The following is a 21,873-nucleotide window of genomic DNA, read 5'->3' as shown; positions in this document are numbered from 1 at the left end:
CGAGATGTTTATATCCTCTCATTAACAGGAATTCTAAACTTTGTTTAAAGAACTTTTGATTTACAAACAAATTTTTAGACCAGCAATGCTCTATGCTGTACCAATCTGGTCAAGTTGCTGTTCAACTAGGAAGAAAACGCTCCAAAGGATTCATAATAAAATTCTAAAAATGTTTTTGAAGCGTCCTCCTTTGTTTGGTACACTCGAATTACATAGACTTACTGGTGTTGAACTATTAGAAGCTATGTCAAATAAAATTATTAACAATTTTCGACAAAAATCGTTGCAATCCTCAATTGCTACGATAAGCTCTCTTTATAGCCAATAAGTTATCATTTAATTTAGTTGTAAGTTTACTTTCCTTTCTTGACAAGTAGGTTTGAATCCCTACGAATGATAAGTCCTAATTGCAAAAGCAAACAAATCCTAACAATAAAAATTACAAATTACTAACAGTGTTGAGAAGTCACCATTTGTGATTGGACACACATAATCATTACTTACAAATATTTATCATAAATACTTAAGCTACTAACAAATCCCCCTTAAAAAACGTGTTAGAATTATTTCATCATCATATCAGATTTATATTAAATGAAATGGCATGGTATGGCAAGCAGGTGAATATTTATGGATTCAATAGGAACACCAACCAATCCTCAGTAACTTTTGAGCCCCCATAACAACAAGAGCTAATATTGAATTCCGAGCAAGATAGGGTTCACAGCTAGTGGTATAATAAAATAACAAGACAGGCTGCTTTTGTCATGTTAGTTAACATTTTCGTTAATGGAATTCACCAAATATGATCGGAAGTAGATGTGAAGCATGCTGTAGAGTCAGTATTTTTTAGAAATTGTATAAGAATCAGTCTTCCCAGCTGGTCTCGAGGCACGATGCTGGCCTAACAAGCCAGTCGTCGTAGGTTCGAGTCTCGACTCGGGAGAGACTGTCAGTGTCAGTAGGATCGTAGCGCTAGCCCCGCAATTGTCCTGTACACTTAACAGTCGACTGCAAAGTCTGTCTACAGTAAAACAGATGGTCGAATTCCGATACGTAACGAAGCGCCAAGGCTTTGCTTTCCTTTTAAAAATCAGTCATGTTTTTTAACAATAACTTTATTTGACATAGGATCCAGTTTTCTACTACATAATTCAGTCTGATGCATTCCAATTAGTTTAGCAAGTGGCGATTTCTGTTGAGGTGCCTTTTTTTTCGTTTGGTGTGTATGTCGTAATCCACGGTGCTCCCACAGACCGTTATCATAAAAAATGCACCAAAGAATCTGAGTACACCATTCGATTCGTTATAACGTCCAGAATCTCTCGTCAAAAGTTAAAAATCATCACACGGTACATTTTTGAGTAATGCTTTTTTGAAGGTCGTGAAGTACAAAAAAGTGATATAGAAACGACCTAATACTTATTGTAAAGCACGTTTTTCCACCACCATTTTATGAAATAACTTCCAAAATAGTTTTTACACATTCCAAGTATTATATTTCAAGACAATGAATATTGGTGAAAAGAATTATTTGAAAATCCCACAGTGCAGAGAGGTCTAAATTCGAAAAATCGTCATCGCTTTAGATTTGACTGTGTATAATTGATTTTATGTAGACATTGGTCTTCAGCACAATTGTTTCATAAAACAAGGCCTTGCTTTTGGCGTTTTCGGTTTTTCGAACAATCCACCTGAAATATTACCAAAATAATATTTTTTGTAATTTTCAATATACTAGATTGCTTCCTTCAGCAAAGTTGTGGAGAAATTTAAAGGAAAAGCAATTGCTGGATACTGCGATGTCCTATCTGTACGTTGGACACGACAAAGTAGAGTTTTTTGTGGAACACCTCTCCTTAAAATAAGTTTTTTTGTCTATAATTTTGTCTGTAATGGTCAATGTACCGTACGATGATTTTGAAATTTTGACCAGAGATTCTGGACGTCATAACGAATCGAATGGTGTACTAAGATTCTTGGTGCATTTTTTATGATAACGGTCTGTAGGAGCACCGTGAATCGGGTTCGAAATGTGGGATCTGAATTCGAAGTCCAAACGTGTTATTTGCATTCGGAAGGAAATTGGAATGGGAATCCGTTTACAAAGACAATGATCGTATCTTGCCTAGGCTGTGTTCAACAAGTTTTGTAAAGCATTGCTTACAAAATATTTAAAAAATATATTTTTATAGAAAGTTCCATCATTTCCAATGAACAATTTTAAACCGCTGAAAATATTTCTAAATAAAGTTTTAATTGGTACCAGAAAATTTCGTGATTGTGTAGCACAAAAACGTCTAGTAGAGGAAAGTTCAAACGATGGGTTCAATAGCGGGTTTTCTGCTTTTCTATCAGTTTAAAATTGAAACTTTAGAACAGCAAATTTGCTGAAGTAATTCATTCGAACGCAGTCTCTATTGATGATTGCCAACTGCCGACACTACGGGTAGAAACGCCAATTAGTTTGCCAAATTGCCGGCGGGGATATTATCACTCTCGCAGTGATACAATATTGCACGCTTAAACGTATCTCTCAACTGAGTAATATATACACTATTTTTGATTATTTGATTAATTTTGAACAACATCTTTAAAAAAATATAACTTCGGCAGCTTCAATATATTCATAGATTATTTTACCGAATATATGTTACTTAGTTTTGAACCATAACGATATTCCGTGTAAAGTATAATTGCGCAATTTCTTGAATAACAGTCTGCGGGTATTGCCAGAAACGGTATGATTGTGTTAATTGTGCCGATCTTTCCTCCCGTAGTCAAAGTTTGTCGTCGAACAACTTTTAGATTGTCTATCTGGTTACTTGTAATGAAATTCAACGAAACAGAAAACTTTCATTTCGAGAAATCTCATTCTATATCAGCTGTAGGAACTTAAAAAAGCACATCGAACACTAAGAGAAAAGTGGCCAGCTGGTAGGCTCTGATAGCCCCAGGGTTTTATTCCATCGTTTGATGGCACGAATGATTGCGACTTGCTGTGCTAGATGTCTGGTATAACACTTAATCAATTAGCAAGTCATTATTGGAGAAGGATTCTGAAACTTTTTTATTGCATTGTAAGATACTTTGATGCTTTGTCAATGTCAGCCCAATATTTTGTAGAATAATAGCTTGATTTGAGTGATATTTAACTAATGCAACTTTCAACTATATCATAGAACAAATTTATCTATATCATTTACTTAGCATTCCCATGGCATATTCCAACATTTCCAACAACATCCGTTTATAATTTTGTCATTAGTTCGCAAATAATTTCTCACTTTTGATCTCAAACTATGGATCCAAGTTTGGACTAGTCTTCAAGCAGAAACGAATCAGATCGTTCTGATGCTTATAACTAATAGTTTTTGATCATAATCGTTGAAATTTGCTTTTTGTTTTGAGCAGCGTTTTCTCGTCATTTGCAATAGGCCAATTGTGAACTGCTGCAAAGAAAGCAAAATAGCTTCTTTCCTTTTTTAAAGAGCAAGCAATCTACTCCAATAACTTTTCTGTTCAGCTGGGTTCAATGCCTATCCAATCAGAGGTCAAATCCAGACGTTAAAAAACTTTAATCTCCGTGACTACGATGTTGAAGGCCCAACATTGATAATCGCCCTATAATCAACACCCAAGCTGGATTCTCAACCGCCAAACGTGCGTTGAAAGCAATGTGGTAGGTTCGACTTCCGCTTCAACCGTACATCGCTTCGGCTCCGGCTGCCCTTGGCGCAACTTCACGAGAATACTCGGTGCAATAGTTACTTCAGCGCGCATTAAAATCAGATATTTATTCACTAGAATTAATCCTCGAAAGTGCCAGAGCAACTTTCTACACTGCTTTGAAGCCGGTGCGTGCAGTCAGTCAGAGTCGCTGAGATCTTACCAGACAAGCATAAAGCACAGACAGAAACCACTTAACGGCGAGGAGAAATGCTGGGAAAAAAAGAACACACGGGAAATACCCCAGCGAGCGCGGGAGTACAAATTGCCAGCTCAGAAGAGCCACGGTCTGTTTGTTTTCCTAAGATCCGGTAGCTGCTTTTAATATAATTTCAGAGCACCACGCATGAGGTGTATAATTTCCGCCGCGAATATTGCACTGATGATAGGTAAACTCCCCGAAACCACTGTCAAATCCCTTTTCAGATAACAACCGGTCTTGGCGTTCCTGTCGCCGGGGCAACCGGACGGCGGGCGAGTGGAAACACCGACCGAAAAGCAGAAGATAGACCAACCGAACCGAAGCACCTTTCATCCTTCTCTAATGAATTGCTTGGGAGTAAGAACGTATTGAATTACATCGAAAGGTTAAGTGGTTTCGGCTGCTATTACTTAAGTTATGAAGCAACATTGTCAGTCGTACAAGGAAAGCAACACACAAATTATTTCGGGATGCTGTTTGAGCTGATGAGCAAACCTTTTAGGATCGTTGTATTGCACAAAGGAATACCTGGTGTAATAGTACATGTGCGGTAATAAAATTAAATTTCGCTACCCGTTTAATGAGGGTTCGCAAAGTAATAATAACATTTGTTTGAGACTTTAAATTAATCAGTGGAATGTATCTTTCCATTTGAAGAGATTCAATTTAGAAACAAATGGTACAATGGGGTAGACTATCACATTTTGTCAAATTTTAAAATGAATTCTGGTATATACTGAGCAACAGCTACTCACTAACTCGAACGTTTGAAACAATTCCGTCATTTTAAAAATTGTTGTAAAATATATACATCAATTTTTAATCCAGAAAGACCTGAACCGCTTCATTATTTGATAGATGTAGAGTGAAACTAAGAACTAAAGTAGGAACAAATTACAAAAACCCTTGCGTAACACGTAAAATATGTGAACAAGTTTTAAAAGTTTTACGTATCATACTTTGCTGTTTTGTATCTGTTCGAACCGATCCCTGAACATCATTTCGATTCAAAAAATTCTTATATTGGGTGGTATCAGGTCATTTTAGCTTGTTTTCTGGACGTCATTATGATTTGTATCTGTTCGAACCGATCCCTGAACATCATTTCGATTCAAAAAATTCTTATACTGGGTGGTATCAGGTCATTTTAGCTTGTTTTCTGGACGTCATTATGATTCCGAAAATATACCTATAACAATTAGTTCATTAGCCAGTTTGAGCTGTTTTCCAGGAACCGGAAGCTTACTCCTTTGATTTTAAAATTGCGTCTTGTGTCGATTTCAGGCCTCTGGACATCATCCCAATTCCGGAAATACTCATTTAAAATTGTATCTGGCCATCTTGAAGTTGCCACTTGGATTTCAAAATGGCATCTGGATTCGAGTTTTTATCACTGTATGATTCAATTTCAAAAATAGGATCTATTTAGGCTGTCTTCCGAAAACCGAAAGTCGCTATCTTAAATTTAAAATTTCACGGCTGCTGGATGTCATCTCGGTTCAGAAATTATTCATATTGAGTGGTATCTGGTCATTTAAAGCTGTATTTGGAAACCGAGAGTCACCACCTTGTATTTCAAAATGGCATCTTGGATCTAGAGCATATGAATTGGCTCCATCTCGGGGTAGCTTTGACCTAGGAAACATGTTAAGTAGTCAAAATGAAAATATTTTATTGTTGCAAAGAAATATGTAGGATAACTATTCCATCAGTCGTCGTCTTTGATTTAGCTCAACGTTTTTTAAACTTCACCCGTCGAGATGGATCTGAAAGGCATAAATTTTCCATACATAGCTGTCAAAACATTTCGAACCCAACCACCAGGGACGCTGCTCTACAACTGACAATATTTATGGATCCTAATGAAGTAATCTGATTGGTTGAAATGTGCGTTCATAACATGGTTCGACACTTCTTTGAACAATCCTATAATGGTGAGCATCATTAAATTTCAATTTTCCACTTTTTACTGAACGCGTAGCTAATTTTCCAATCGGTTGCTGCGAGAACGAGAACTTTTCTTCGTTCCGTTGAAAACTAACCGAATTAAAAGCATTTGAAATTGAACGAATTTTATTACAAGTTCTGATTTTAGATTTCAATTTGTACCCTTCAGAAACTTTCCCAAACAATCATGTATTGAGTAGAAAAATCAATACAAATAAAACGGTAAGTCCAAAATTAACAATATTTTGAGTAAACCACTCGAAATCTTTACTCGACTGTCATCAAGACAATAACAGGCTAAATTTGTGTTATTTCAAAATAAAACCGGAGTTTAGTGGGTAAATGACTGCTTCCAAGTAAAATCCTTGTTGCCAATGCTAGAAAAATCTTAAAATGTATTTAATTTTAAATCAACAGAAGAGAAAAACTTCTGTAACAGGGCCTATAGTGTATGTTCTGCAAACACACAATACACTGAATTCTTCTTTTACGCGATTGTTTTTTACGTGATTTTATTATACACGATTTCTTTCACACGTGGCGGATAATTTTATCGGAACGACGCGATTTTATTTTACACAATTTGTTAAAAATTACGCGACTCTTTTCGCGATTCCTTTTTTGCGCGGACGCATCAATCGCGTAAAAAAAGAATCCAGTGTAACAGGTGAAAGTTTAAAAAATCTGTATAAAAATCTGCATAAAACTGTATGCACTGGATATATCCTCTTATAAAAAACGCAATATAGCTTGTTGAACATATATCCGGTGACTCATCGTACTACTTTGTGCCACTTGTGTTTCAGTACCAGTAACGTGACAATAGAAGTTGTTTAGCAGACGGAGCAAATTCCCTGCACTACGATCTTTTCAGCCAGCCGCCGGAGTATTTTTCCTGTTGCTTGGCGCTAAAAGCTTACCCGAATACCTCGAAGGGTCCCTACGTTATTTTATTCCGGTCCAAAAATAAGCCATTGAATATTATACAAATTGGCAAACACCTGGCTAAACAGTTTTCGGCCGTAACCGAGATTACGAAGGTGAGGCCGAACAAATTGCGAGTTGTCGTGAGTTGTTGAAAATCTAAACTAGATTGAAACGAAGAGCAACTCCAATAATTATATTTTCAGCCGGTAGTGAATAGAACGCTGTCTCCGATTATAAGCGAAAATAATTTTCCTAAAATATATATTTTGTATCATAAGATAACAGTGAAATTTACTTTAATACAAGTTTTTTCTTACTAAAGTAAATTTCACTAACATTTTGTTTTCTTTCGTATTGATTCTAGGTGAGTATTTGCTTCTAAGGTTAGCTTTAATATATGCTAGAATGATTGAGTTTAGGCTAAATTTAAGAACTGAAAACAATCCAAAATGCGTAAGTCTATCGACTGTAAAGTGCTTTAACTTAAGTAATAATTACCGTTGGACCAGCGAGCTGACTAAATGTGATGCTAACCTAGTTTTAAGAATTGCTTTTATAATTGATTTTAATTTAGCATAAAGCTTATTTATTAATTGTATTTCTGTAGCCTACAAACAATTCTCCTTCACCAAACTTTACTTCACTTAGTATAGAATAATAACAGAGAGCTTCGTAGCCGCAAGGTTAAAGAGTCCGCTTTGGTAAGCGAGTGGTCGTGGGTTCAAATCTTAGTAGAATCAGGCCATTTGGTTGTCAAAGGAATTTAACATGGGTTCATTCTCAGGCTCTCTACTACATACCCTTCCTTCAAGCTGAATTCTATAGTACCCTTGCTGACTTTCATCCTAACAAAAAAGTCCATCTTATAATAAAACTGTTCTGAGTAACGTATAATAGTTCTCTTCAGGGAATTGTAATTATGACGCGGTCTTGGCTGGAGGAACGAGGTTTCGATAAGACTCCTTCCTCTTGACAAAAATATAAGTCCTACTTATAACAAACCTGACCAGAGGTGTAGCATTGAGTGCCTCTTCAGGGAATTGTGATTGTGACGCGGTGTTGGTAGGAGGAACTAGGTTCGATAAGACTCCTTCCTTTTGACAAAATAAGTCCTTCTTATAATAAAACTGATTTCAGAAATATCTACCCTCTACAGGGAATTGTAATTGGCGATATTGGCACGAGGAACGAGGTTTCGATAAGACTCTTTCCTCTTGACATAATAAGTCCCTCTTAGAATAATCCTGCCATAGAGGAACGTTAGGTGTAGCCACAGTTCAGGGAATTGTAATTTGGCGATATTGGTAGGATAGAAAGCGGCTCAGCGGTATAGTAGAGCAGTAGCTTGAAATGAAAGGGTAAACTCTCACACACAAGCACGGATATAAATAAAAAAAAGCCAATAATATGAAGTTCGGAGTACAGAAAACACCTGGGCAACATCACAATAGATCAAAATGTCTCTGGTCGCAGTGATGAGTACACACACAGGAAAAAAAAGAATAATAATATAATAGTTAATAATAGATATAACTTCAAGCTGATTATTCAATTAGTCGCATGAAAAATCATCGTAGTCCTCCTTCTATTATTGGTTTTCTTTGACAAACTTGTCATTCTCTTGCCATGTCATCATTCTGTAATACGACCTATGTCCCTTATAGAAGGTGCGCATAGTCCGTCATAGCCAACAAGTAGCTTGAAGCAAGCAAACGCAATTACTAGCTACGAGCTCTTCGAGAAAAATTGTCGCGTGTACATCCCTGCAAAATAGTAGAAATCAACGGAATGGTTGCCGAAAGGAATCTTAAAGTCGATGACAGTTTGCGTTATGGGGTGGGCTGTTTCAAGTACCCCGTGATGCAAAAAGTAAATATACTGGATTGCAAACTATTGCATTCAGTATCCATCGATAGAGAGAAGAAGAAATTCGTCCCTTCGGATTCCTTCCGGGTAACATTTGCCCGGTCTGCACTGCCAAACTGTTTCTGCCGTGGGTCATGCACTGCCAAAACTGTAAGCAGTTAGGTCACACAGCCACCTACTGCTACAACTAAGCACGCTGCAGTAAATGCCCAGAGAAAATAATGCAGAAAACGCTTGCTGTGGACACTGAAAAGTGTCTCTACTGCGAGGAACACGGCATGTCCCGCGATCAAAGCGCTCTTTCGAAGAAATGCCTGATAGGGCTGAGCCACCCTCGACAGTAAATATCTTTTTCTTTTTGCTAACCAATGAGGATACAACGGACAATCCCGTCAAAGAATATTCTTTTGTCTTGCCATAAGGATCTAGGAAGAGGAACATGATGAGCTCTCTTGATCTTTCTCGCAAAGGTCGTAAAATAAGCTATAGCGGAATGATCAATAAGCCAACACAAATAGGAAGCGGTGAAGGACAACCGAAGTATGTACTCTCCGGTTTTATTTTAAATTCAGCAAGAAGTATCCACCGCTTTCTGGAGCACCAAAAACCCTCCGTGCATCCATTTCTCGATCAGAAGATAAAAAACAGGGTTTAAACAATACTATGGTATTGTGAACCGGATACTTAAAACATTCATCATACCAGATCCCCTTCAAAACATTTTACTTTACCTTCTCCCTAGAGTGAAAACCTTTTTAGAATCACTTGCATTAACTTGGCCCGTCATTTCGTCATTTCATATCTGTCGATGACTGATACGTCGAAAGAGTTAGAAATTTTGTTACTGTATCATGGTAATGGAATTGCACCTCTCATTTGATAAACACATACAATTGTGATGCGTTTGCGCTCTGTGAGCCTTTTCTCAATTAAAATGACCAAATGCTTTTGAACAGTTAAAGAAAATAAGCTGATGAAAGTAAGTGCCGTATGCTTTTGCGTGGGTGCTCTCCATTTTGATGTGACATTTACCGTAAGGATAAGCACCGTGTCTCTCTAGTCTACCATCTCTTCACTGAATGGTGCTGTTCTTTATTCGTTGCGTGCCGAGCCGAAGTCGAGCATCAAATACCGATTGCTCGATGCTCGTTTTCAGCTCAGCGGCGTGCCTCTGTTCTGACAGAATAAGTTGTCGTGGACGCAAAACTCGTTCAAGGGCATAAATCCCAAGCGCTTTAGCAAGCTGGGACTATCTATTTCTTAACGCAAAACTTTAACACCATATAGGTACAGTTTGATAATGTCTCGCTTAAATAATTTCTCAACGATTCTCCAGCGACTCTATTCCTCGCAGGACACATCAATATTCGTAGGGTGGCGGGTCGTGAGGATTACGCCATTGATGTCTTTTTAACGCATGATGGATTAACCTGTGTGCTGCATGGATCCAATTCTGGATTTCTATACAATTTAATATAATTTTATATTGATCGAAATAGGGAGCAATAAAGGTCACGTAAGCAGGTTGGATCACTGAAGCCGATTGCCATTTTCAAAACTTATTACAGCGTTCGATTGGCTTTGTCGATGACAGTAGGGTAATGTAGCTTCAACGAAAATTGGTAGTCCAACAACACGCCAAGATCTCTTACTTCATCGCATCGTTCAAGCACCTAATCATCTATGACGTAGTTGTAGAGAATTGGTCTTTTGAGCCGCCAAAATGAACTCACGCAACACTTCGACACGCTGAACTTCAGGAAGTTTGACTTGCACCAATGAACGAAGTTGTCCATTGGCTTTTGGACTTCCCTGCAATCGGCTGCATTTCGTGTTATAACGTGTGAGGAAAAAAATCCGAACAACTTTCAAATTGGTCTACGATTCCGAAGTGCTGCACAAATGAAAAAAATCCTTTTCTACAAAATGAAGATCCACTTTTATATAACTGGTAACACGACTAGTCGATTCTGTCAAGTGACGCTTAGTTGGGAAAAAAGCGTGGTCGAAAGAAAATCGTCGTAAATTGATTTGCAATTTTTGTAAGCAAAATAAAGAAAAATCTCAAAACGAAGTGTTCCACTATTCTAAAGATATTGGATATATAAAAAACATTCATATACATTATTGACAAACTCTTCGAGAATGGAAATACCTTCAAAAGAAAATCTGGTTCCGGACGAGAGAAGAAAGAGAGAAAAGTTCGAGCGAAGTTGAGAGCGGAAACGCCTGGTCGGTCGGCGTAATCATATCGTGAGCTGGGCAATAAAAATCCGATTGATTCAAAACGGTGAACAAATATCTGCATGAAATGGGGTTAAAACTTTTAATATAAGCACCATAAAAATGACAAAGTAGTGCTTTGGCCAGACCTTGTATTGTCGAACTATGCTAATGCAACTTTAGCGAATTTGCGGCAAGGCAATATCGGGTTTATTCCGAAACGATACAATTCTCAAAATGTGCCACAGCTGCAGTCTATTGAATCTTTCTGAGCATTTGCACAAGCGAATGGTCTACCATAAAGGTTTCAGAGCAAAAAACGTCGATTTTTTTTATTCTCGCTTGTTTTCCGTCGGTCTAGTTCCGCCACTGTTGTTGTGCCAATCACCGACGCCCAGGGAGGCGACTCCACCCAGTACCCTAACTCATGACCCGTTTATTAACGGACCGGCGCCAACGGCTTTACTTCCTCATGCGATGGAAGGCGTGATCCCAGAGATTTTTCGCCTCAGAAAATCTCCCGGTGTCGGCTAGGATTGAATCTAGACCAGTTTGGTTGGTTGTGAGTGGATCACGCCACCTCACAACCATCGACACCTATGTCGGCGGTGGGATTCGAACCCAGGCGTCGAGCGTGGTTGGTGGAGAGGTTACCAACCACACTAGGCCCCCGCTCATAAAAAACGTCGATTGTTTGATAAAAAAATCAAGAAGGAGCTCAAAACAATTGAAACATCCGGAATTCAGGAAGCTATAAAGCAAGTACCCCAGAGGATCAGGAAATCAGCGCGATGTGGAGCTGAGTTTTTCCTATGGGGTTTGTTATTGAGTTACATTACTTAAATAAACAAACAAGTATAGAAAAATAAGTTGCGCAAGATTCTAATTTGGAATTGATAGTTAGTTCGGATTTTTTTCCTCAGGTAGATTTTCAAATCTTCAGCATAAATTAGTGTTGCGATCAAAGTCGCTGAGCAAGTAACACGGTACTCATCAAAACTGATACAGCAGAGGATCGGTGTGATTTGCAACACAGCGATAGCACGAGAGAACAGATCTGACAGATTGAAAAGATTGCAGATGAAAGACAATTGGTCGATATCTCTCGTGCTCAGCAGAAAGTGAATTTAAAAATCCTATGTAAAAGTGGCTAGATTAAGCATAAACTAAATTTGTTAAAATAATTATTCTATCCTAAAGCTATTTGGCATCTATGTAGGTTAAATTAAATATTTCTAAATGGAAACTTCTAATTATTGAAAACATGCAGGCAGGTTGTATCAGACGCAAAATGTTGAATTGGCTCAAATATATCTCAAAAATAAGTCATTGGCATATATAAAACATAAATCCAAGTTGAATTGCTTAGATAATTTACGTTTTAGTTGGAATAATTGTAATCGTGTTGACGGGAAGGAATCTTATCTTCACGAGGGAAAAACGGATCGGAAAACTAAATTTGTAAACTAAAAATCTATTTATATTAAAAATTAATAAGTTAAATATAAGTATGTTATCAGGTTGATCATTTTTTTTTCCTGTATGGGCTTCCTCACTGCGACCAGAATCGTAGATCTATTGTGAGATGATCAGTTTCTAGGAAAACACTGATTTTTCATTGAAGGAGTTAAAAGATTCCGAACAATGAGTATTCCATTCATAATCAACAAGAAGTATCGTCACCACCAAGGATGGAAAAACTCGTATCGCATAACAATCATTTGGGTATCATTTCTGAACGTGCTATTTGAAAGCTTTCAATCCTAGCAAACCATCGCTATTAAAAGTTATACATTCTCAAGCTTGCAAGAGACAACTTAGAGCAAAGAAATATATGGTAGCTTTCTTTGATGATTTTGTTTCAGTATTGCCTGCTTTAGGCGGAGCGAGCAACATATAGCGAGTGTTTCACGAAAGAATCGTAAACGATTGCACTCAAGCGATCGCAATGATTCTTTCAAATGTTGGTTGCTTGTAGGCGTAATTCGGCTTCTCCACGTCGTGCTTTCACCGTGATATACCATGATGATTCTTAGTGATTTCAAGTATCAGATGCTAATGCACCATGCTACAATTTCCGTAAGCATTGATGATACCTATTTGCTCCGACAAGCAAACAATTGAACGCAATCTAACGTTCATTTGGATTCATAATTTTGTATCACTGGCGATAATATCTCAAAGCTTCTCGCGAAAAAGTTGAATGTGAGTGAACTTGGATGCAATAAACACTATCGTGTTTGAATCATTCAGTCTCCTTCTATGGTATTCGACACTCTTAGAAGCGAAAAACAATCAGCAGCGTTTCTATGGAAAACTTGTACGCGAGTGGAAATAGTTGAACGATAACTGATAAATCAAAGAACACATTTGCATGAAATATTGCTAGTGAGTGAACTTTTCCATGCTTGGTCACCACATAGAAAAACAGTTCAAACAACAGTGGGGCCAAATTACTTCCTTGGGGCACGCCAGAGGACTGGATAAAGCTGTCAGATACTGTTGATCCGACCTTCACGTAAAGCTATCTGTTACTCAAGTAAAACCGAAAATTTCTAGGCGGTGCATGGCGTCAACCTAAGCTTCACCATCTATTGCACCCATGCTTGTCTTCTCTCCTCAGAAAACCTCTAAAGTGCAGGAGAACATCTTACACTGCGAAAACAACTGCTCTCACACTAGAGAGCAAATCAACGCACATGCTAGAAGAGAGCGACAGACGATTTTTATCTGCTGAGTTTTCTGAGGGCACCGCGGTGAAATCTGAAATCTCTCTCTTGCGAGACAATGAACTATGGTGTACTTTCTTACACGTAAGAACATCACGCACAATAATTACACAGCAGAGTTATCTGCTGTGCATTTCACAGTGTGTTTCTTGAGCATGGCGGAAGAGGAAAAGAGCTTGGGAGAAAAAAATAGACTGCGTTGCTGTGCCGGTCGTGTTCACTCTGGTCGAATTCGTTTTCGCGGTGTAGCAACACGAGAACTACACCTTTGTCGATAGGTTTTTTTTTCACTTTCCGGACTACTCGCCAGTGGACACTGTGGTGTAATTCTGCGTTTTCTCTGTAGAGTGATTCACCCCTCTTGTTTCTATCAGATGCCGGGTGAGTTGGAAGTGTGTTTGTCTCTCTGTAAGTTGGTTGAGACACTTTGGAGTGGAAGAAGAAGCAGTGTGGTGAAGGCATTTGCTACACGCAGGCACATACTCAAAGGAAAGTGCGCGGTAAATTTTTCCTCCGCTCTTCCCACATACTGAGGAGAATGACAAGCATGATTGCACCCATAAAAAAATATGTAAATTCGCACAGGTTAGTGACCACAAAACACAAGGAGGGAGATGCTAATATAATTTCTACAAGACGATACAACAGACGATATACAACGATTGAGAAGCAGTTACGATTGAATGTCTGCAGAGCAATTCGGACAACTATCATCAAACTGCGCGATTTGGCTAAGAAGTTCTCGGCACCGTACAGCACTGTTCGATGAATCTGTCGGTGTGAAGGAATGCGGTTGTTCCACGCTGGTCATCACCCCAACAGGATCCTCAAGCAGAATCTCGTTGCAAAACACAGCGCCAAAATGCTGTTTAAGAAAGTCTTGACCAAACTTGACGGCTGCATTTTAATGAACGATGAGACATAAATAAAATTGAATTTCTTCTCCCAGGACAAAAATTATATACAGGGTGACAAAAAAGTCCGGTCACACAGGAAAATCTCAATATTTCAAAGAATAAGAAGAAAATCTGAATCTGGCTTTCATAGCTTTCTTCAGTAACTCATAAAGATACTTCACAGACGATATCTCGGAATTACACCACCTTTCTCTGATCAAACCAGCTTCAGACGTCTCGGAAAGTCGTCGCAAGCGGCGCGCACGTGCTCCATCGGCATCTCGTCCCAGATTTTCGTGATTACTCGCTTGAATTGCTCCAAATTTGTTATTTTATAGTCGTTCAGCTTCAACATCATGTATCCCCACACAAAATAATCCAGTGGATTCAGATCCGGAGACGCCAGAGGCCATTCATTCTTCGAAATGAAATCGGTCAAGTTTTCTTCACACCACGCCTGAACAACCTTTGCGGCGCCATCTTGCTGGAAGCAGTAGTAATCGTCTTCAAATAATAGTTCAGCTTGAGGCAGAACATTTTTGTTCAAAACCGTGTCCAGGTAGTACGCTGCGTTGATTTTGACTCCTTTATCGATAAAAATAAGAGGCAGTTTACCTCTCTTGCAAATGGCTCCCAAAACCATCACTGACGTCTTATTCTGGAACCGGGAAACGTTCAGCTTGCTGGAGGCTCACACTCCAAACTCGATTATTTTGGCGATTGACTGTTTGCTCCAAAACGCGCCAACCGAGCAACTCCCGCGACCTTTGGTATCTCTTGTCCTTTGTAGCTTTGGTAACCCCATGAACCACCTGTTTTTTGTACGGTATAAGTTTTAAATCCTTGCGCAGAAGCAGGTGGATTGATTCTCGGTTCATTTTAAGGTTCCTGGCCAGCTTCCGTGCAAATTGGGCGGGATTCCGGCGAATCCGGTCTCGTATAATCTTTTTCAGCCTTGGAGTTCTCACAGACCTTGGTCGTCCAGATCGTGCCTTGTCCTTGGTGCATCCGGTCTCTAGGTACCGATTTATGGTTCGGTACACGAATTTCCGGTTGATTCCGAGCGGTTTTAGGTGTTTGAATATGTGTTCGGGTTTGTACCCTTTCACATATTCAGCGATAACAGCTGCTCTTAGTACACCCTAGGGATTATCGAAAAAATGCCCACGGACCATTATTTCATCTTTACGGACAGTCTAAGTTCCATTGAGGCTCTCCGATCGATGAAAGATGTTAAGCACTCTCCGTATTTCCTGGGGAAAATACGGGAACATCTGAGTGCTTTATCCGAAAAATCGTATCAGATTACCTTAGCGTGGGTCCCTTCTCACTGCTCGATACCGGGCAATGAGAAAGCGGACTCTTTGGCTAAGGTGGGCGCAACAAACGGTGGAATTTATGAAAGACCAATTGCCTTTAATGAATTTTTCTCATTTGTACGTCAGAATACGATCATCAGTTGGCAAAATGCTTGGACCAGAGGGGAACTGGGAAGGTGGTTACATTCCATAATCCCCAAGGTGTCGACGAACCCGTGGTTCAAGGGGTTGGATGTAGGCCGGGATTTCATTTGCGTGATGTCCCGGCTTATGTCCAATCACTATAGATTTGACGCGCATCTCCGTCGTGTTGGGCTCGGGGAAAGTGGTATCTGTGCCTGTGGTGAAGGTTTTCACGACATAGAGCACGTTGCAGTGCGTCTTGAACTGTCCTACAGATCAGACGTTTTTTCGGTTGCTTGTGGGCTGGTCTTTGACTGCCTATAGCTTCAAAGTTTGTGTTTTGTCAGTGTGTCTTTCAAAGACTACCTGAAAGTTATTTCCCATCAGTCTTTTTCAAGACTACCTACTTTTGAATTTAACATTTGTTTTAACTTTTTTCGTATCACCTGAAATGGCTGGACGGAAAAAGAAACCTCGCATCGCTGCGGGGAGGAAAAGAGAGGCATCTCTTTCTGACACATCGAGTGTCTGTAGTGACAATCCTTTTGATATTTTGCCTGAGCAAGAAGCTGGTGAAATGGAAGTTATTAATAATGAAACTATACAAAATATAAAATCTTTAAAAAAGGAGAAAGTTCCACCTATTGTGGTAACTATTTCTTCTGAATTAATTATATTCAAAAAGGAACTTTCAACGTTTGTTTCTGACGTTAAAGTTACCTATCAAATTGGCCGTAGAGGTGAATGCCGCTTATTAGCCGACTCAGTAAAGGGTCGTGATCGTCTTGTTCAGTATTTAACTGACAAGATGTACAAATTTTTTACATATGACACCAAGAACGCCAAGCCGTTCAAGGTTGTCTTGAAAGGTCTCACCAACGATCAAACCGTTGATGAGATCAAACTTACTTTAACAGAATTACTTGGCATAGCCCCTACCCAAGTAATTCTAATGAAACAAAAATCACGAGGCGAAAACAGTCAGAGAACTGGAATTTCCCTTGTTAATTATTTAATTCATTTTAACCGCAATGAGGTTAACAACTTAAAATTTTTTGAAAAAGCACATGCTTTGTATAATGTGCGTGTAAAGTGGGAAATTTATAGGAAGTATGGCGGAGGTGAAAAGCATATCACCCAATGCCGTACTTGCCAACGTTATGGCCATGGTTCCAAATTCTGTAACATGGACCAGAAATGTCTTAATTGTGGAGACTCTTCTCACAAAAAGGACACATGTCCTGTGAAAGAGAGTAAAAATTTTCGCTGTGCGAATTGTAACGGCAACCATATGTAAAATTTTTATCAATGCCCAGTCCGTTTAGCAATTGTTAAGGCAAGGCAAGGTAAACAAAATTCAATTTCTCAATTAAAACCAACTTCAAAACAAAATTCTCCAAGCGTACCAGTGACGCATAGTTTACCTACTCCTTTGCATACCCGTTAAACTTATGCACAGGTTACAGGTAGTTCGAACATTATACCGCCTAGTGTTGGTAGTTCGAAAATGACCGTTAATATGGGTAAGCAAAACACGCTAGAAAATATTTGTACACCTATTACTCCAGCTAATATTGCTGCCGAAAATATTTTTTCTAATGTCAACTGCCTGGGGCCTATTACGGCAGGTAAACTTTCTTTTTTGCAACAGGCAATGTTCGATCTTATGAACGCCATGTTACAGGCAAAATCAATGTTTGAAGCCATTCAAATAGGCACAAATTTTACTATTAAAATTGTTTCTAATTTAAAATTTAGCAATGATTTTAAATAAAACAATTAAAATATTAAATTGGAATGCTCGCTCATTGAAGGCCAACGAGAATGAGCTTTTTAACTTTTTAACAGTAAATAATGTGCATATTGCAATTATTACTGAAACCTTTTTGAAACCTAACATAAAATTAAAATATGATCCCAATTACGTGGTTCATAGATATGATAGGATTCAGGGTTCCGGCGGTGGAGTTGCAATTGTTATTCATCGCCGAATCAAACATCGTGCTCTTCCCCATCTTGAGACGAAAGTTATTGAAACTTTGGAAATTGAAGTTCAAACTGAACTTGGGATTTTATTTATTGCCGCAGCATATTTACCATTTCAATGCACACGCGAGCTCAAAAATTATTTTAAAGGTGATTTACAAAAACTCACCAGAAATCGTTCGAAATTTTTCATAATCGGCGATTTTAACGCTAAACATCGTTCATGGAATAATTCTCAAAGTAATTTCAATGGCAAAATTTTATTCAATGATTGTTCTTCAGGATACTATTCTATTTTGTCTCCGAATAGTCCTACATGCTTTTCTTCTGTAAGAAACCCTTCAACAATTGATTTGGTGCTGACAGATCAAAGTCATGTATGTAGTGATTTGATCACACATGCTGACTTTGATTCTGACCATCTTCCAATAACTTTTTCTTTATCACATGAATCAGTTTTAAACCCTATGAGCTCTGTTTTTAATTATAACAAAGCTAATTGGGAAAGATACAAAAATTATATTGAGAGAAATTTAAATAATGAGCTTGATTTGCAAAACGAAGTGAATATTGATTCCGCTTTGGAAGCATTAAAATGTGCAATTGTTGATGCCAGGAATTATTCTGTTCCAAAGGCTCAAGTGAAATTTGATTCACCAATAATTGACGAAAATCTTCAACTTCTTATTCGTTTGAAAAATGTCCGCAGACGTCAATATCAACGTTCTCGTGACCCTGTTTTTAAAACTATTTATAAAGATTTACAGAAAGAGATTAAACATAGATTTACTCTTCTGAGAAATCAAAATTTTGAGACTAAAGTTGAAAAATTGAAACCATATTCAAAACCATTTTGGAAGCTGTCGAAGATTCTTAAGAAACCTTCAAAGCCTATTCCAGTTTTAAAAGATGGTGAACGTTTTCTTGTATCCAATGAACAAAAGGCTCAAAGACTTGCTCAGCAGTTTGAGAGTGTTCATAACTCAAATTTGAATTTTGTGAGTCCAATTGAAAATGAAGTCACACGTCAATTTGATTAAATTTCTTCCCAGAATTTTTTACCTGCAGAAATAATTGAAACTAACTTGAATGAGATTAAATCAATTATTAAAAATTTCAAAAATATGAAAGCACCTGGTGACGATGGAATCTTTAATATACTAATCAAACATCTCCCTGAGAGCACAATGGATTTTTTAGTGAAAATTTTCAATTGCTGCTTCAAAATTGCATATTTTCCCAAATTATGGAAAAATGCAAAAATTACTCCCATTTTAAAACCGGATAAGAACCCAGCTGAAGTTTCAAGTTATCGACCAATCAGTTTGCTTTCTTCAATAAGTAAACTGTTTGAGAGAGTTATTCTTAACAGAATGATGTCACACATCAACGAAAATTCAATTTTTGCAAATGAACAGTTTGGATTTCGCCATGGGCAATCCACAACTCGTCAATTGCTCAGAGTTACTAATATGATACGAGCTAACAAATCTGAAGGTTATTCCACTGGAGCTGCTCTTTTAGACATAGAAAAAGCATTCGACAGTGTTTGGCATAAAGGTTTGATTGCGAAATTGCAAACTTTTAATTTTCCAATTTTCCTAATCAAAATTTTAAAAAATTATCTTACTGATCGAACTCTGCAGGTTGTCTATCAGAATTCAAAATCTGATAGATTTCCTGTCAGAGCAGGTGTGCCTCAAGGTTCAGTATTGGGTCCAGTCCTGTACAACATATTCACTTCAGATCTTCCTGATTTGCCTCCAGGATGCACAAAGTCATTGTTCTGCGATGACACAAGCATTTCCGTAAAAGGAAAAAGTCTTCGTGTCATATGCAGTCGATTGCAGAAAAGTTTAGATATTTTTTCTTCCTACTTGCAAAAGTGGAAAATCTCTCCCAATGCTTCTAAAACTCAAATGATAATTTTTCCGCATAAGACTAGGGCTTCTTTCCTTAAGCCAAACAATTATCACGTTGTCAAGATGAATGGGGTTATTTTAAGTTGGTCCGACAAGGTTAAGTACTTGGGACTAATTTATGATAAAAAACTTGTAGCTGGCCCACAGGCCGCGATGTGTTTCCGTCTACTAAATACCTTCCAGGACGTATAAACGAGTAGCTTAAGCGCCACCTCCAGAGAGGGCTACTCGTCGTGTTAAATTTTGCCCAGCACGAAACCTAAACCTCAGGGCAGGTTGTGGAAGAATTGTCCCGAAACGACATAAAGAAACGGTAGCAATTGTTGAATGAAGAATTACTCCGCCGCGCGTACGATGAAACCACTACTCCGCTTAGCCAAAAACAACCGTCTTATCGAAACACGGAAAACACGAGTGTCCGAAAAATAAGCGTTATCATCACAGGCGGAACACCAAAGCCAAATCTTTCTGTTCGATTCAGCGGCAATAGTGGGGCTGTTTCCCGAGAGCCACCCGGAGTAAAATAAGAACGAACAACGACAAAAAACTACACGTACGCGAATGTGAGAATTCTCCTAGACAAGATTTACCTGTTTGGGAAGCAAAAAATCGAGCATAGTATATAGTATTTACAACGATTTACATTTATTGTATGAAGCGGGATTTACTTAAGTCTAACGGGTTAGTGGCGTGTACAGTCAATTATCACATTTTATTTCCTCGCTTCTGTGTGCTTCCCTACTTTACTCCTACAGCGCGGTTAAAAGAACTCGTCCAACAGACGGCTGGACGGCGAAAGCTTTCTATCAAGAAGGGTTTTTTTGTGTGTCTTTATCGGGCCCGGCTCATAGAGCTATTTTTACTCACGGTAGATAAAGAAGTCCCGTCGGTGCTATTAATAGCCCTACCGTCGATGACTTGTTGCGTCCACTGCTGTTCTGCTTGGCGTCGTTGGCGTCGATCGATGAGCTGCGATGGCGTCACTCGATGATAAGCGATGGCGTCGATCAATGGGACGGGATGGCGTCGATCGGACGGTATCGACGGCGTCGTTTGCCGGCTGATCTCAAGGGCCGACGTTTAACCAGAGCAGCAACTTCCAATTCCGTCGTGGGTCAGCAGCGTGAGGGTGGCAGCGTCGCGCTGGTGCAGCGGCTAGTAAAGGGCGAAAAGAAAGCCCAAAAAAGAAGCCGACAACGGCTGATTTGGGTTTTCAGCATTTTCTGTCGTACACACATTTAAAACCTCTTACCTTCTTTTTGTAACAATAACGCACGAAAAAGCGTCCGTAGACCGCACTTCTAACTTAACCGCACTAGCTAAACCCTAACGAAACCGAAAAACTTGACTAAAAAGGACACTCACATTTAACAAAAGACTTACTATAAAACGCACGCGAAATAAACTAATCACACTGCTGCCTCGTTCACGATCAGAATTGAAATGGACGAGTAGTAGTTCCGAAAACCCTCAGATAAGTTGCGCGGTATTCGGTTTCCGCGATCGGAAGTAATGAACCACTTCAACACGATCATTTATGGCTTAAGCGTGAATGATTTTGTCTCCTTCTTTCCTCCGTTCTTCCAATCGCAGATTTGCTTCCCCACCCGCTTCGGTATTTAGTGAGACGGAAAATACTAAGAAAAGGGAATTTGAAACTGCTGAATTCAATATAGTGGAGTATTGTATACAAGCGTCTGATTTTCAATTCTATCATGCAACATTGAACAGTGAAACTAAGTGAAATTGAATGATTTAAATTCGTATAATAGTGACCATGCTACAAACTTATTTTCAAAGAGCACATTGAGAGTATACAAGCCAAGTGCATCAAATATACGAAATGTTTATATCCTCTCATTAACAGGAATTCTAAACTTTGTTTAAAGAACAAACTTTTGATTTACAAACAAATTTTTAGACCAGCAATGCTTTATGCTGTACCGATCTGGTCAAGTTGCTGTTCAACAAGGAAGAAAACGCTCCAAAGGATTCAGAATAAAA

The 21,873-nt window shown here is 38.7% G+C and overlaps 1 long non-coding RNA gene across 1 annotated transcript in view; it reads right to left on the bottom strand.

The window, feature by feature from the left end:
• LOC129731991 (uncharacterized) overlaps nt 1-21,405 on the bottom strand; it is a 36,897-nt gene extending 15,492 nt beyond the window's left edge. Inside the window, exons 1-2 of the long non-coding RNA XR_008729134.1 lie at nt 21,253-21,405; nt 20,737-21,195 (exon numbers count right to left, since the gene is read on the bottom strand). This is a non-coding gene — a long non-coding RNA (uncharacterized LOC129731991). The remainder of the gene's footprint in view (nt 1-20,736; nt 21,196-21,252) is intronic.
• Between the last annotated feature and the right edge of the window lie 468 nt (nt 21,406-21,873).

Source organism: Wyeomyia smithii, chromosome 1 (genome assembly GCF_029784165.1).
Source record: "Wyeomyia smithii strain HCP4-BCI-WySm-NY-G18 chromosome 1, ASM2978416v1, whole genome shotgun sequence".
Classification (NCBI taxonomy): domain Eukaryota; kingdom Metazoa; phylum Arthropoda; class Insecta; order Diptera; family Culicidae; genus Wyeomyia; species Wyeomyia smithii.
The sequence above is the reverse complement of the archived record's forward strand: the minus strand, read 5'-3'. Positions and strand labels throughout refer to the sequence as shown.